General features: G+C 30.8%; 1 protein-coding gene across 1 annotated transcript in view; it reads left to right on the forward strand.

Moving 5' to 3' along the window:
• LOC115875948 (ATP-binding cassette sub-family A member 5-like) overlaps positions 1 to 14751 on the forward strand; it is an 82094-nt gene continuing 67343 nt past the window's right edge. Inside the window, exons 1-2 of the mRNA XM_030891554.1 lie at positions 1 to 74; positions 125 to 249. The gene's annotated coding sequence lies outside the window, so the exon portion shown is untranslated. The remainder of the gene's footprint in view (positions 75 to 124; positions 250 to 14751) is intronic.

Consider the following 14751-nt stretch of genomic DNA (forward strand, 5'->3'; position numbering starts at 1 on the left):
ATATCTTGAAATACAACATGCTGGCTTAACCTATAAAGTAATGGACCAGCTGATTTACAAAGCCGCGCTATATTGTCTGTGATATTGTTGTTTACGTATGGCCTAATAATTAAAAACTTTTCAGTTATCTTATCAGTAGCGCACTCGGATGAAAACATGCAAAGTTAGTTAACATTCATAAGTCAACTCGTGCTGTGGTTTTGTTTGGTAGCAGGTATATTGTGGATGTGGATTACTATAGACTGGTTGGTGAGTTAATACCATTCTATATATTTAAAAAAAAATACTAAGCATTATGTCTATTTGCAGATGTATTTCTAACATTTTGATATTTGGGAGATACATGTTTTGTTATTGTACCATTTAGCATAAAACAAATTTTAATAATATAATTTTTTAGTGACAACGATCTAATTGGGCGTTTTTTTTAATTAATAAATTGTTAAAAAATATTTTGTGAGTGAAATACGTAAAATATTAATAATATAACCAGTTTCGGACAAAGCAAATAAAAAAAAAAAATGTTATCCCCCTCACATATAATTATTGTCAATTATTGTTTCTTATAAATTATTAATTTTTTTTTAATGTAAGTAAATCAAATATATGAAAATAGTATTTCTGTTAAAGGTATAGATTATTATCTCAGACGATATTGCGTCAAATTATTTGCATTTTTTAGTTTATTTAAAATGACCCTTAGTCTTATGATTATACAGGGTGTTTCAAAAAACATGTGCCATCTCTCGTGGGGAGATTCCTCGTAAAAATAAGATTTATTTTCCATATTAACGTAGGCCCGATTCTGCTTTGTTTCGTAGCTACAGGGTGTTAAAATCTTTAAAATTTTTCGATTTATTATAATTTTCTTTCAAGTGCTTTTAGTGATTCGAATGAAATTTTGAGGGTAAAAGTTAAGTGTAAGTGTAATAAGTAAGTATATTTTAATGCTAAAAATGTGTCGGTAAATTCATTAATGGCGTGCATATGGGTTATCACTGGAATATTTTTCAAAAAAAAAAACATGTGCGCCACTGACTTTTTTCTTCTGATATCAAAATTGTGTAGGCCGTTTTATGCCAATTAAAAGTTATCTCTTGATATTTTGTCGAATTCGGCCTCCTTGATAAGGTAAATGCAATTTTATTAATCAAAATTAATAAAATTAAATTAATAAGTTATATATTTTACCTAATTTATAATTAAATATTATTACTACTAGTTATTATTACTAATAATTATTATTGCTGATAGTTATTATTACTAATAGTTATTATTTTATAATATAATAGTTATTAAATTTCAAATAAAAAAATAATGGTATTTAAGATAATTACAAAATACCTAATTTTAAAAAGTTTTAACATCCTGTAATGCTAAAACTATGTATTTCCATACCCATGTTTATAGGAATTTTTTTTTTCATAATTTTTGATGTGGAATCAATGAGTACTTATTTAAAACTTTTGCAAGTTAAGGATATTATATTATTTTTTTTTAATTGCAATTAGACTTGGATCATGGCAAATTACTAAAATTGCGTTTATCTCATCAAGGAGACCGAAATAGACAAAATATCAAGAGACAACTTTTAATCGGCATTAAATTGCTTACACAATTTTGCTAATAAGAGAAAAAAAAGTTAGTGGCGTACATGCTTTTTTTAGAAAAATATTCCAGTGATAACCCATATGCACGTCCCTAGTGAATACGTCGACACTTTTTTAATTTTAAAATATGTCGCATTTATAGTAACTTTTATCTTCAAAATTTGATTCGAAACGCTAAAAGTACTTGGAAGAAAATTATAATAAATTATCGAAAAAATATTAAGACTTTAACACTCTGTAGTTACGAAACAAAGCAGAATCGGACGTATGTTGATATGAAAAATAAATCTTATTTTTACGTGAGGAATCTCCCCACTAGAAATGATGATGGCACATGTTTTTTGAAACACCCTGTATATTAATAAGTAATGTTTTATATTAAAAAACTGTCTATTCTATAAATTTATTTGATTAATAAATTAAAATTAATTTTTTAATTACAAAAAATACGTACGACTATAATAAAACTTAATAGTATTTATAGTCATGTACTCGTAGAATTTTCTAATAGTTTTTTTTGTCTATTTCTGTCATTGGGTTACGTTATACTTAACTAATGTTTTCCGGTATTATTTTCGTTCATAATTAGGGTCTCTACTTTGGAATGTAGTCAAATACACAACACAATTTGGCTGAAATAGGATTTCTTTTTGATGTCAAACTTACACGCGATGGAAGTAAAAATTCAAGGCCGCGACACACGAGCTAGCGTTACGCGAAGCGTCACGCCAAGCTTGCCAAGCGTCATGAAAATGGTATCGATCTTGGAGCGTCCTTTGTTCTTTTTCTGCCATTTTATATGACCTTGTTCTTGCGTCCCGTGACCACTGACGATGACGTAGCTGTATAGTCATGGTCTATAACTAGGCAAAGTATAGTCGTGGCACTTGCCATAGTTTCACAGAGATGTATTTAGGAAAATATATGAGTTCACAATAAAATAAAATAAAAAAAATCGAGTAAACATTTTCTTGAAAACAGAATATTTTCACATTTCGTGTAAGTAACAATTCTTCTGTATCTGAAAATTTTGTGATGGGTAGAAATGCGGAAAAACATATAATGACATATTTTTATATTATTGTCTATTTCAAAGATTTTCTACAATTTTTTTTTAATTTAAAACAAATTTAATTTTAACATTAATGTGTTTGTTTTGTAGTAATATATTGGTTAGGTGATTTTCATTGGATAACTAATATATAAAATATAAAAAAATAACATATTTAAACTTCAATAATTGCTAATAAACATTACAGAAATTTCAAAAGAGAAAAGAAGCAAGAACAATGAGAAATAGCATCACTACTTTCTCACGTAATAAAAGAATAATTTTTCAGTTATTGTTACCGATAAGTCCCGAAGCTACCGAAAGAACCGGCAATTAATAATTTCGAGTCCCGGTCCTTTTATATCTCAAAAGAACCGGGAATTTCCAGTTCTGAACCCTCGTTACCATATTATCAAGAAATTATGTTTTTAACTAAAAAAATTTGAATTTTTTTTTCAAAAAAAATTGCGCAGAAAAATCCTCATATTTCTGGGGCCAAAATATACTACCCCTTAAAATATTTGCACTTATTTAAGACTCACTCTGTATAGGGCTATTCACGGTTATGGTACGTTATAGCGTTTTCGGAACCGGAGCTGTTTTTCGGAATCGGTAATTTCGGTACTATGCCTCTAAGGAACCGGGATTTCCAGTTTTTTTTGGTAAAAAAACAACCAAAAACCTAAACCAAACTTTCGGTACTAGCTAATTTGTGTTCAATGATGATGCAGTTCGTTAAACAGCAAGCAAGGGATGGTTGTCAATAGTAAAATCGATAAAAAATTGAGGTTTAAATAAAAATAATATCAAATGATTAAGTAGTAATCAGTCATGAGAAAATTAACCTGAACACAAACATGATCACAAATGACTGAAAAAAAACTCAAAGCACAATTTTTTGAATTATTACTACAACCAATAGCAGCAGACAATAAAGGCACTCATTTTTGGTTAATCCGTCTCTGTGCTAGGACGCAACGCTCGAACCTCGCAGGTCGACAGACGGAACTCAACTGAAACGCTCTGCAATCTGCCAACATTCGACAGATTGTAAAAACTGGCAGAAAATATTTGGGAGAGTGCAACTACTCTTTTTCTTCTACTATGCTCGTACCCTATGTGAGCTAGAGAGCTGAAACTCGAAGAGCCTCATCTTTTCATGATATTTTGACATTGCGTGCACTACGAAACCCCAACATTAATGAATCAAATCAAAAAATTGTCCGATTTAACTATAAGTTTCTAGAGATCTACAGTATCTATGTAGATCGGAGATTTTTAGCAAATCTCCAATCAATAGCAATTGTTTTATAACGAGATCTATCGATTAAAAATATTTTCATTTCAAAAATTCAATTATAATTAAAAATATCGATCATTTCAATATCATATAATTATTTGTCTTTTGTAAAAATACGCCATATTGCATTGTTTTTGAGAAATCGGTTTTTAAAATACACTACTACAATTATCGCATACTAGCTTTTTCCCGCGACTACGTTCGCGTTACATCACGAATCGTTCATGCATTGATTTAAATGATTGTTTAACTCTTTTTAGAGAGAGCTAGTGAGCCTTACTATTTAAAATATATTTTTAAGAGTTTTAGAGCTACTCGTATTTCATATGAAAGTTAGCAATTGTCGATTTTATGGATATTAGGGCGAGTCTTGAATAAGTGCAAATATATTCAGGGCTGGTAGATCTCGATAAGAGAAACATATTTTCTCTTTACCGTTTTTCAAATAACTCCAAAATATCCGAGTTATTTCAATTTAAAAATTTTCCAAAAAAAAAAAAAAATTGCTTAAATTTTAAGAACCACTGGAGCTTTTTGGGGTTTTCTGTCTGGTAAATTACTATTATCTCTTATTATATTCTGGTATTATTATTCTACTACCTATGTTGCCATATTATCAAGAAATTATGGTTTTTAACTAAAAACTAAAAAAAAGTTTTTCAAAAAATTCCAAATTTTCCAAAAAAATTTTCGCGGAAAAATTTATAATCGTTTTTCTGGTTTGGTATACCGCTAAAAATAATTGCACTTATTTAAGCCTCGCCCTGTATATCCTTCAAAAAATCGATTTTGTTATTTTTGACTAAAACCAAAATCGAAATTTTGCAAAATTTGAAAAAAGAAAATCTCTTGAATAACAAAAATAGTGAAATGATTTTGTACCCTCTATGGATAGAACTCTACCTATGGTCCCATATAAACTGTATTACTAAAATAAATAGCTCTGAAAAATCAAGTTTTCAAGTGTCGCTTATCTCGATATACTCCCCTGATTTTTTTTATTTTTCAATAGTACTGATATACTCTATATATGAGGGAAATAAAAATAACTTTGGTTGCACATCATAATACGACCACCAGCAACCTTCCATGGTGTCCTTGATGACGTGCAACCAAAGTTGTTTTAATTTCCCTTACGTTATTTTTTATTCCGAGAAGGACGATTTGAAAAAGAAATATTTCGTTCATATTATTGATGTCAATAAATAAACCCTTCTATAACATTTTATACTTCTAGATGTTACAGTAATGCATTTTCGTACAGCAAACTTTCATTCCCTATTCTACTCTCTAAGGGTATGAATTTCATAAATTCGCATTGTCCAAATAATTAGCTCATGCGTTTTAAATGATCCTTTTTGCAAATTTATATGTGTATAATCCAGAGGTCACGAAGGTTTATATAAATTGCAGCTAAGCGTTTTAGCCCATTTTAGTGAGAAAAATAGTGAAAGTAAAAAGTAAGTTTTTAAATGGTCCTGACAAGAAGAAAGCTTAAATAACATTTTGGAGAACGAAACATAACAGTTTAATCGGCGGAAAAGTGCGTTCTGATAAGGGTTATCGAAGAATTAATAAAGCAAATTACCACAGTGTAAACCTAATAAATTTTGCAGGCCTATATTTACACTACTGGCAGTCAAATATAATACATTTAGCGATCGATGAAATAAGGGCAAGGATATAAAAACTTGGAGAAATCCGCTTGATCATCTAACTTAATTCTACCTTTTACCTTCGGATAGATCTGTCCACGCCTTTTAATCTGAATTCCTTGCTAAATTAATTTCTTTTAGTTCTCTAGGTATTTTTTATTAAAGCCACATTTTTTCTATAACTTCTCATTACTGGAAACAACATCTATATTTTATATTAATTAAACTTATAGTTACGTAATCGAGGGCGCGATTTTTAAATTCATTGTTACCAACCATGGAATTATTCGGCGTCCTGCTGACTAACAGGAATTTAAATTACGCAATGGTGATTCAGGTGGTAGCTCTGATATAAAAAATGTCAAGTTTGCTGCATTTATTTATTTCCTGACATTGTCATTCGTTTTGACACTTCACTTTAGTATTACGAGTTTTTGGTTTAAATAAATAGTGTTTTGATTTGTGATACTTTAAGTTTGGAAATGTTTACTAGTAGACCTTGCAGTCGAACATTGTTCTTTTTAGAACCTCTTTTAGTGCGAAGTGTACAAGATAGCTTAATAGCCGTAAAAAACTCATCGCGACTTTATTAGAATATTTTGAACGGGAAAGCGGTAGTAATGGCTGTTTACGTCCCTTAAGCGCTGTTAAAAAGGTGAGTTTTGTTGATAATAACTGTTTACATATTTATAATTAATTTATTTTTGTTTCTCCTAAAATATTTTGATTAAAAGAAAATATTTAAAAGTGGGCAACGCTGTGGTGACCAAGCTTAATCACGTGACTAAAAGTTTATTTGGTATGAACTGTAGTTGTTTAATCGCCAGTCGTCACTTGCTATTTTATTCAAATCGGACTTAAATCTTTTAAAAGATTTAAGCCCGTTTTTAATCACTTAATTCTTTTTCAATTTCGGAATAAAGATTTAAATCATAATTGAGATCATTTTGAGAATTTCTTAAATTGTAAGTGTTAAGTCCATAGACTTAAAATAAAATTTTATTTTAAGTCTATGGTTAAGTCAGTTTTCGAAAAATGATTTAAAATCAAATGACTTTATAAATCAATGGTAATATAATCAAAAGTCATTAAAATTAGTTAAATAAAAAAAGACTTAAGTTTGACTTTAAGTTTTCTGTGAGCTTGCTTTCTGGGAGCAAGCCTGGTGGATTATAAAGAGAGTGGCATTTTTTTCTACACTCATCAGATGCAAAAAAACGCTACGGAAATTTTTTTGGTGAAGATTAAAATGATATATTTTTTTAATTTTTAGCCCTATTTCCTTAATTTTTTTAGCAAACTGTATATAAATATATCAACTTTAATTCGTAAACTTAGTTTATTATAAATTTTAGTATTTGACTTATACAAGGTTAATCGAAGAGTTTGGTTTGGTTAGGTTGTGTTTTAAAGATAGGCTAAAAAACACCCTGTGCAATAATTTTGTGAGCAAATTTGCCTAAAACATTATTTTCGGTCAAAACCATGTTTCTGAATATATTGTTTTTTGACTCATGCCAACACATGCCTTGGTTTATTTTAAAGAACAAAATGAACTTGCCACAAATATTTTGCAATTTTTTCAATTATCGTTATTTTTTGATGTTATTCTTCATAATGACGAGGCGGCTTTGGTAATTATTGTGGTGTATTGCGATTAAATATGGTTCTTAGTGTCGTAGATTGTGCAAAAGTTATTGATTTTGTTGAAGATGCAGTAATAGCAGCCGGGGGAGGTAAACAAAGTATTAGAGTATTTTTACAAGTGTTTGTTGTTTGTACACTTCGTTATTACATTTATTTTTTTATTTAATATTCTTAGTAACAGAACTAAGGATTTAATTGCTAATATCTATAAAAACCAAGCCTATATCGTTACTTTTTAACATTTTTTAAATTATTGTAATATAGAGTTCTAATCAGTGTCGATATGATATTACGACAATAGCCACCAATGTGTCACATCTTGATATTAAGAAATAACATTATAAAGTAATGGTTGAAAAAAATGGAAATTTTTGGTGGCAGGTTTATTTCGCTCTTAAAAATTAACCAAGGCATGTCTTGACATGAGTTAAAAAACAAAATGCTTAGGAGACATGGTTCTGATCGAAAAGTAGGAAATGTTTTAGGAAATAGTTATTAACGTAATAAGGCCGATAAACAACAAATAACGGCCGGGCTGAAGTTTGTGATCCGAGGCGATAGCCGAGGATCATAAGCAGCCAAGGCCGTTATTTGTTATCGGCCGTGTTGCGTTCTAGATTTTTCGTCATACTGCAGATTTTTTAGAGCAATAAACACTACTATTTAATAACAAATTTTATTGAACAATAACACAAGTAAGGATAAAAAATACATAATGTCTTATACTAAAATTCATTTTTCATGATAATGAACATGGAAATTAAAAGTGCACTTGTTGTTCTTAGAAATCTGTAATCCTTCCCAGGGATTTACAGATTTTATAGAAGAAGATGATGCTACTGAAGAATGGCAAATATTTGTATCCACTAAAGACACATTATTTTTGGAGCTATCATGAAAAAGTTGATTTGTTATTTTCATTCTTTTGGAAACTGATTTTTCTATGTAAGTTTCTGCCACTGTTGAAGACTCCCATCCTCCTAGCTCCTTTAGCGATAGTAAATCACCACCATTTTCGGCGAGCATGGTTGCTGATGATCTACGAAATGAATGCCCTGTATAACGTTCTGGATTCTCCAAGTTCAAAAAATTTTGCAATTTTCTGCGGTACGCTCCCGATGGTATGTATACCGACGATTTGCTTAACACACTTGCCTTTCTTGTAACCAATGAAAAATTTTGGATTGTCAAAGTTACGAGGACGCAGGTTGATGTATTTTTTGTATAAACCATAGGCATCAAACGGAAGGCCCGTTTTTGGAATAAGAAATTTCCTATCTTTCTTATTTTAGTATTTCTTAATGAGACAAGAATATTTTTCTCCGAATCTTCGAAATCATCAACTGTGAGTGACCAAAGCTCGCTGCGCCTACAAGCTCAAGAATACCAAGCACCAATACAATTTTTTCGAGTAACCAGGTGTAATCATCGGCATCCAGTAGAAAATTATTTATGTCATTCTCCGACAGAACTTTGGCTTTTTTGGTGAATAACCTTCGTTTTTGCGCCTCAGAAACATGAACAGTTTACCAAATCTATGAACAAATATAATTTAGATGAGTATGATTAAATATCGAAGAATATAATGGCTTTTACCTTGATATGTCGATGTTTTCATATACTCTCAACGCAAGCTTCAGCATGGATATCTTTGTCCACAGTGATGTAGGAGAATACATTTCAGACATTCTTTTTTAGCATAAGCCAGCAATACCGCTTCATTTACGCTGTTTATACTTCTATCCTGCCGCCACTTCAAAAAATTGTCATATTCCTGCTGATATCTCTCTCTGGTTATAGTCGGAAGTAAATTTTGAGTAGCCGCAGCCGCTTCCTCCTGTATTTCCAACGGAATTTCTCGCGACATCTCGCTATGGTCTATTTTCCCAATTTTTGAAAAGTCCAACTGACAATAAATAGTCATTGTTGCAGGTGACAGACGTTACGATTACCTTAGAAACTTAACGGCCGCCGGCCGTTATGATAACGTCCGGCGGACGTTATATGCATCTTTTCCATTCTGATTTTGCTTATGTTATAATAATATAACAATATAGTATGACGAAAAGTTTATAAAAAAACTGAGTTTATGAATTAAAGTTGATTTAAAAATGAGATTTATATACAGTATGCTAAAGAATTCATGAAAACAGAGCTAAAAGTAAGAAAAATATAACACTGGACGAAACAATTTTCCGTTTCGTTTTTTTGCATCTCAGTGCATTTCATTGGCAAACATATAATTTTCTTATAGAAAATATAAAAAGATAGAAATATTAATCTTAAATTATACTCTTTTAAACACATTATTCCAGACCGTCTAATTCACTTTTAGTGCGAACCTCGCCTCTTTATATGCCGACAAAGCATATACCTTTTATTTGCACAAAAGGAGCGAAATAGGCCACCTTGTTTATTTATTGGCACGGATCGAAAGGATTTCGGCTTTTTCCAAAGAGATTTTCTTTCGACATCAAATCACGCAAAGAGGCACACCTGCCAAGGTTCATTAGTTTCGGTTGACAAGTGGGAGACTAGACTCTCTGAAATTTTTATGGTAATTTTCTGGGTGGATGTACACAGGGTAGGGTTGCAATTTATCAAATTTGGTATAAAGTGGAGGATGTGTTTATGGAGAAAGGTGATGATAAATTATATACCGTGTGGTGCATCGTCGCTGGAAATATATGAAATCGCATGCAAATTTTGAATTGGTCAGATATTGCCTCCCCTGTTATACAGGGTGAGTTTCCTACGATGTTCTCTATGGTTATCTCGGAAACTACTGAAGATAGAGAGTCGGTTAAATGGGGAAAAGTTGCAGTTTTGTGGGGTCATAAATATGCGCCTTTCAGATTTTTGAAAAAGTTTATGGTTTACTAGATATTTCGAAAAAAACAAATTTTGGCTATTTTAAAAATTGTTCCTAATTCCATTTTAATCTATTTTAGACAAAAAGTTTTCCAATAAAAGTTGTAGATAGTTTGTGTTCTGCGATTATTTCTAAAGCCTGTCATTTTTGACATATGACACAAATATGTCTTGAAAACCGATCTTTAAATAACGTAAGTAACGTTCACCGGTCAACGTATCTTTGAAACTGTATGGCCAAAAAAAGTAGAACAATCCTACACGCTTTTCTTCATTTGAAAAATTCATATTTTCCAAATGAAGAATTTTCTTTAAATTTCAATTTTTGTTTATTTGAATTTACAAAGTTTGGATGTGACATTTTCTCATTTCTGAGAGCAACGAGGATTGAACTTGTTTCCATGGCTAACTAAGCGAAATTAGTCAAGAAAGATAATAATTGGTTATAAAGTAATTTTTTGAAAAAAAAACATATTGTAGCTTATATCGCTGAAAAGCTTAAAAAATGGCGCTTTTTATGAAGTCATGGGCAACTATGGTTTCCATTAAAAAACATATGTTTGTGTCATATGTCAAAAATGATAGGCTTTAGAAAAAATTGCAGAACACAAACTCATTATAGAGATGTGATTATCTAGAACTTTTATTTGGAAACTTTTTGTCTAAAATAGATTATAATGGAATTAGGGACAATTTAAAAAAGCCAAAATTTATTTTTTTTAAATATCTAGTAAGCCATGAACTTTTTCAAAAATCTGAAAGGCGCATATTTATGACCCCACAAAACTGCAATTCTTTCCCCCTTTATCCGACTCCCTATCTCCAGTACTTTCCGAGATATCCATAGAGAACATCGTAGGAAACTCACCCTGTATAACCGTAGTAGTGCAGACAGTACAACACATGACATTCGACAATGATAAAACCATAGGTTGACAACTTAAGGTATGTTGACATTTGCCTGGTTTTGCATTGTTACCTATTCAGTTCTAGTTGACATGTGTATTCGGCATATGCAGACCTTAAAAAAAACATATTTACGATTTATTTTAGCTAATATTTGAACATTTCAAAATTTGCATAGGATTTCCTATGCTTCCAACGACGATGCATGACCTGGTATGTATAAATTATTGATGTTTTCCAGAGATTGTATCCGATCATTGTTTATCAAAAATTATTAATCAAGAACAGGACGTTTTAATATAGAATCATCCTCAGCTTTAAAAAATATAAAGGAACTTTTAGAGTGTCAGTTCAGTTTTCCGTTCAGTTTCAGTATCAGTTGTCAGTTACCGTGAGTCTAAACACAAAAAAATGACAGAAAAACTGAAACCGATACGGAGCTGCGATTTGCCAAAAGTTTTTTTATCAGTTATATGTTAAATCTTCGAATACAAAAGTTAAGGAAGGAGTATAATGCCATTCATGCATGGTAGACGGAGGGGGCCTTAGGGTGGGGACATTGACAGTTCTGTTTGACGATTCATTTGACATATTTGAATTTGATTCGAAATTTTGTGGATTTCTCAGTCTTTACTAAGTTTGTTTTACGTTATTTATTCTACAATTATTGATAGTTGTTTAGAGGCAGTAAATCTAGAAGGATTTCTTGTGGCAGAACTTAAATTAACAGTGGCACTATTGCAATAAAAAGGCAACAGAGCTGACTGTCATAATCATAGGGGTATATCTGTTACAAGTACACTTAGCAGATTGTATGGAAGAACATTGAGAGATCTAATAGAAGCAGGATTTATAGAAAAAGAACAATGTGGATTTATAGGGCCGGAAGATCATGTACGGACAAGGTATTCTGTATGAAGCAGATAATAGAGAAAAGATCAGTAGTCAATTTAGAAACACACATTTTATTCGTTGATCTCTCAAAAGCCTATGATAATATACCCACTAGCAAGTTATGGGAGATATTGCAGGGCACTTCCATTAACCAAACCCCCATAAATGCTGTTAAAAACCTCTATAAGAATTCCACCTCGAAAATTAAAATAGGAAATAGATTGTCTAAAGATTTCTGCGTAACAAAGGGCCTTCGCCAGGGCTACTGTGTATCTTCAACGTTTTTTAAAATTTATGTGAAAGAGGCTTTGCTAAAGTGGAAACAAAAATGTTCGGGGATGGGCATACCTTTAACAGACAGAACGGGAACAAATGGGAATTCGGGACACGATTATGACTGACATCGAAAGAAGGCAACTTGTCTGGTACGGCCGTGTACGACGTATGAATCATAGTATGAATGACAACAGATTACCCAAAAAAAACAATGCACTGGATACCACATCACCGGAAAAAAAGAGTACTAAAATACACTATTGCGATTTATCGAAAAAGACTGTAAAATATTTGGTTGTGTAGCATGCGGTAGAATAATGGAATAACTTTTCACTAGTAAGTGACTATATAATATGCATACGTGTAGTATACCGATCATTTATGAAATTCACTTAAAATTAACTAATTATACAGGGTGGTCCAAACTGTATTCCGGAAACTTCGGCAGCATATTTTGCAGATAAAAATAAGTAAAAAAGTTGGTAAAATGTATGTCCTAAAATGCTTAGTTTTGGAGATACAGGGTGTAGAAGTTACAATTTTATTTCGATTTTTTCCAAATAATTTCTGAAGTAACGTAAATATTTGGATGAAAATTTTGTGTCTGAGAGTTTTTTGACACGACAAATTTGATTTTCATGTCAATATGACTCTACTTGTAGAGGGCGCCATCTACATATTTTTAACTGTTTTGAAGAGTAATAACTTTTCGTCCGTACCTGTATAAAACTACTGAGTAAAAAAATACGCATTTACAACGTTTTTTATGTAAAAAATGTCTCTTAGTAAAAATCGCTACGAGTAATGGTTCTCGAGATATTTGGAATCGAAATTAGCAAAGCCTGTCATCTTTGTCATAAATCAAGCATGTTGACTAAATAGTTATTAGGCTGAAATCATAAATTTGAAATGTTTTTGTGCTAAAAGTTCTATATCATCATTTTTTCTCAGAAAAATTTAAGATTAATTAAAAAAAAATAAAAAGTTCCCAAATTTATCATTTCAGTCAAATATCTGTCTACTCAACATGCCTATTTTTTGTCAATAATGACATGTATTGACTATTTCCATTCTAAATATCTTGAGAACGGTTGTTCGTAGCGACTTTTATGTAAAAAAATTACAGAAATGTATATTTTTTCACTCAGTAGTTTTATACAGGTACGGACGAAAAGTTATTACTCTCCAAAACAGTTTAAACACATGTAGTGGCGCCCTGTACAAATAGGAGTCATATTGACATCAAAATCAAATTTCTCCTGTCGAAAAACTCCCAGACACCAATTTTCATCCAAATGTTGAGGTTACTTCAGAAATTATTTGGAAAAAATCGAAATAAAAATGAAACTTCTACACCCTGTATCTCCGAAACTAAGCATTTTAGGACATACATTTATACCAACTTTTTTATTTATTTTTATCTGCAGAATATGCTGCGGAAGTTTCCGGAATACAGTTCGGACCACCCTGTATATTATATAGTTTTACTTGCATTTTTTCTTTTATTTACTACTTGTCAAAGATTAGATGTCAAAGAATTTAGATACGTCAATTTGACTTACCTGCTTCAGTAACGTATCGAAAGTGTGTTTTAATAAATAATTATTATAACTTATCTATTTTTATTAGAATAATAGATTTTTATTGCATTTTTAATAACTACCAACATTTATTGACAACTTAAAATAAAATAACAAATTATTGAATCTACTCTACATCATATTTTTACACGTTTTGGATAAAATTAGAACGGCACTGATAAACCCGAACTTAAGTGGGCCATTATTAATCAGAATTAATTAAATTAAAACAAAAATAAAATTAATAAATTATTTAATAAAATAAATAATGTAATTTATTATTAAATTCTATTAAAATATATAACACAAATTCCGAAGAATCCAAAGATAATTACAAAAACCCTATTTTTTTAAAGTTTTAACACCCTGCAACTTTAAAACAACACTTTGATTTTTTTTACATTTTTTGATGGGGAATCAATGAGTACTTATTTAAGATTTTGGCAAGTTAATGACATTATTTTTTTTAAAGGTTGTTATTAGAATTATTGAATTTAAGCAAATTAATTAAATAGCATTTATATCTAATAACAGATAACTTTTTCAGCATTTAACGGCACTCTATAAAATTCATTCGAATCGCGAAAAGCACTTGGAAGAAAATTGTAATGAACCGAAAGATTATTAAGACTTTAACACCCTGTAGCTCCGAAACAAAGCAGAATCGGACATCTGTTATAAATAAATCTTATTTTTACGTGAGGAATCTCCTAACCCAGCCTGACCTCCCCACGAAAGATGGCACGTGTTTTTTGAAACACCCTGTAGATGGCAAATCTGTAATCAATAATACATCCATTTTTACAATAATTCAGAGGAAGCAAAGATAAAATTGAATAGAAAGAAGTTGTTTTTATTCGTAACAAAATATTTTATATTTTATTTGTCATTGATTTTACATGATAATGAACATCATCAGTAAAACTACTATAAGTGGGCCATTATAAGACCCCATCGCATT

The sequence above is a fragment of the Sitophilus oryzae genome, unplaced genomic scaffold (assembly GCF_002938485.1).
Source record: "Sitophilus oryzae breed Bouriz unplaced genomic scaffold, Soryzae_2.0 scaffold_1396_pilon_pilon, whole genome shotgun sequence".
Classification (NCBI taxonomy): domain Eukaryota; kingdom Metazoa; phylum Arthropoda; class Insecta; order Coleoptera; family Curculionidae; genus Sitophilus; species Sitophilus oryzae.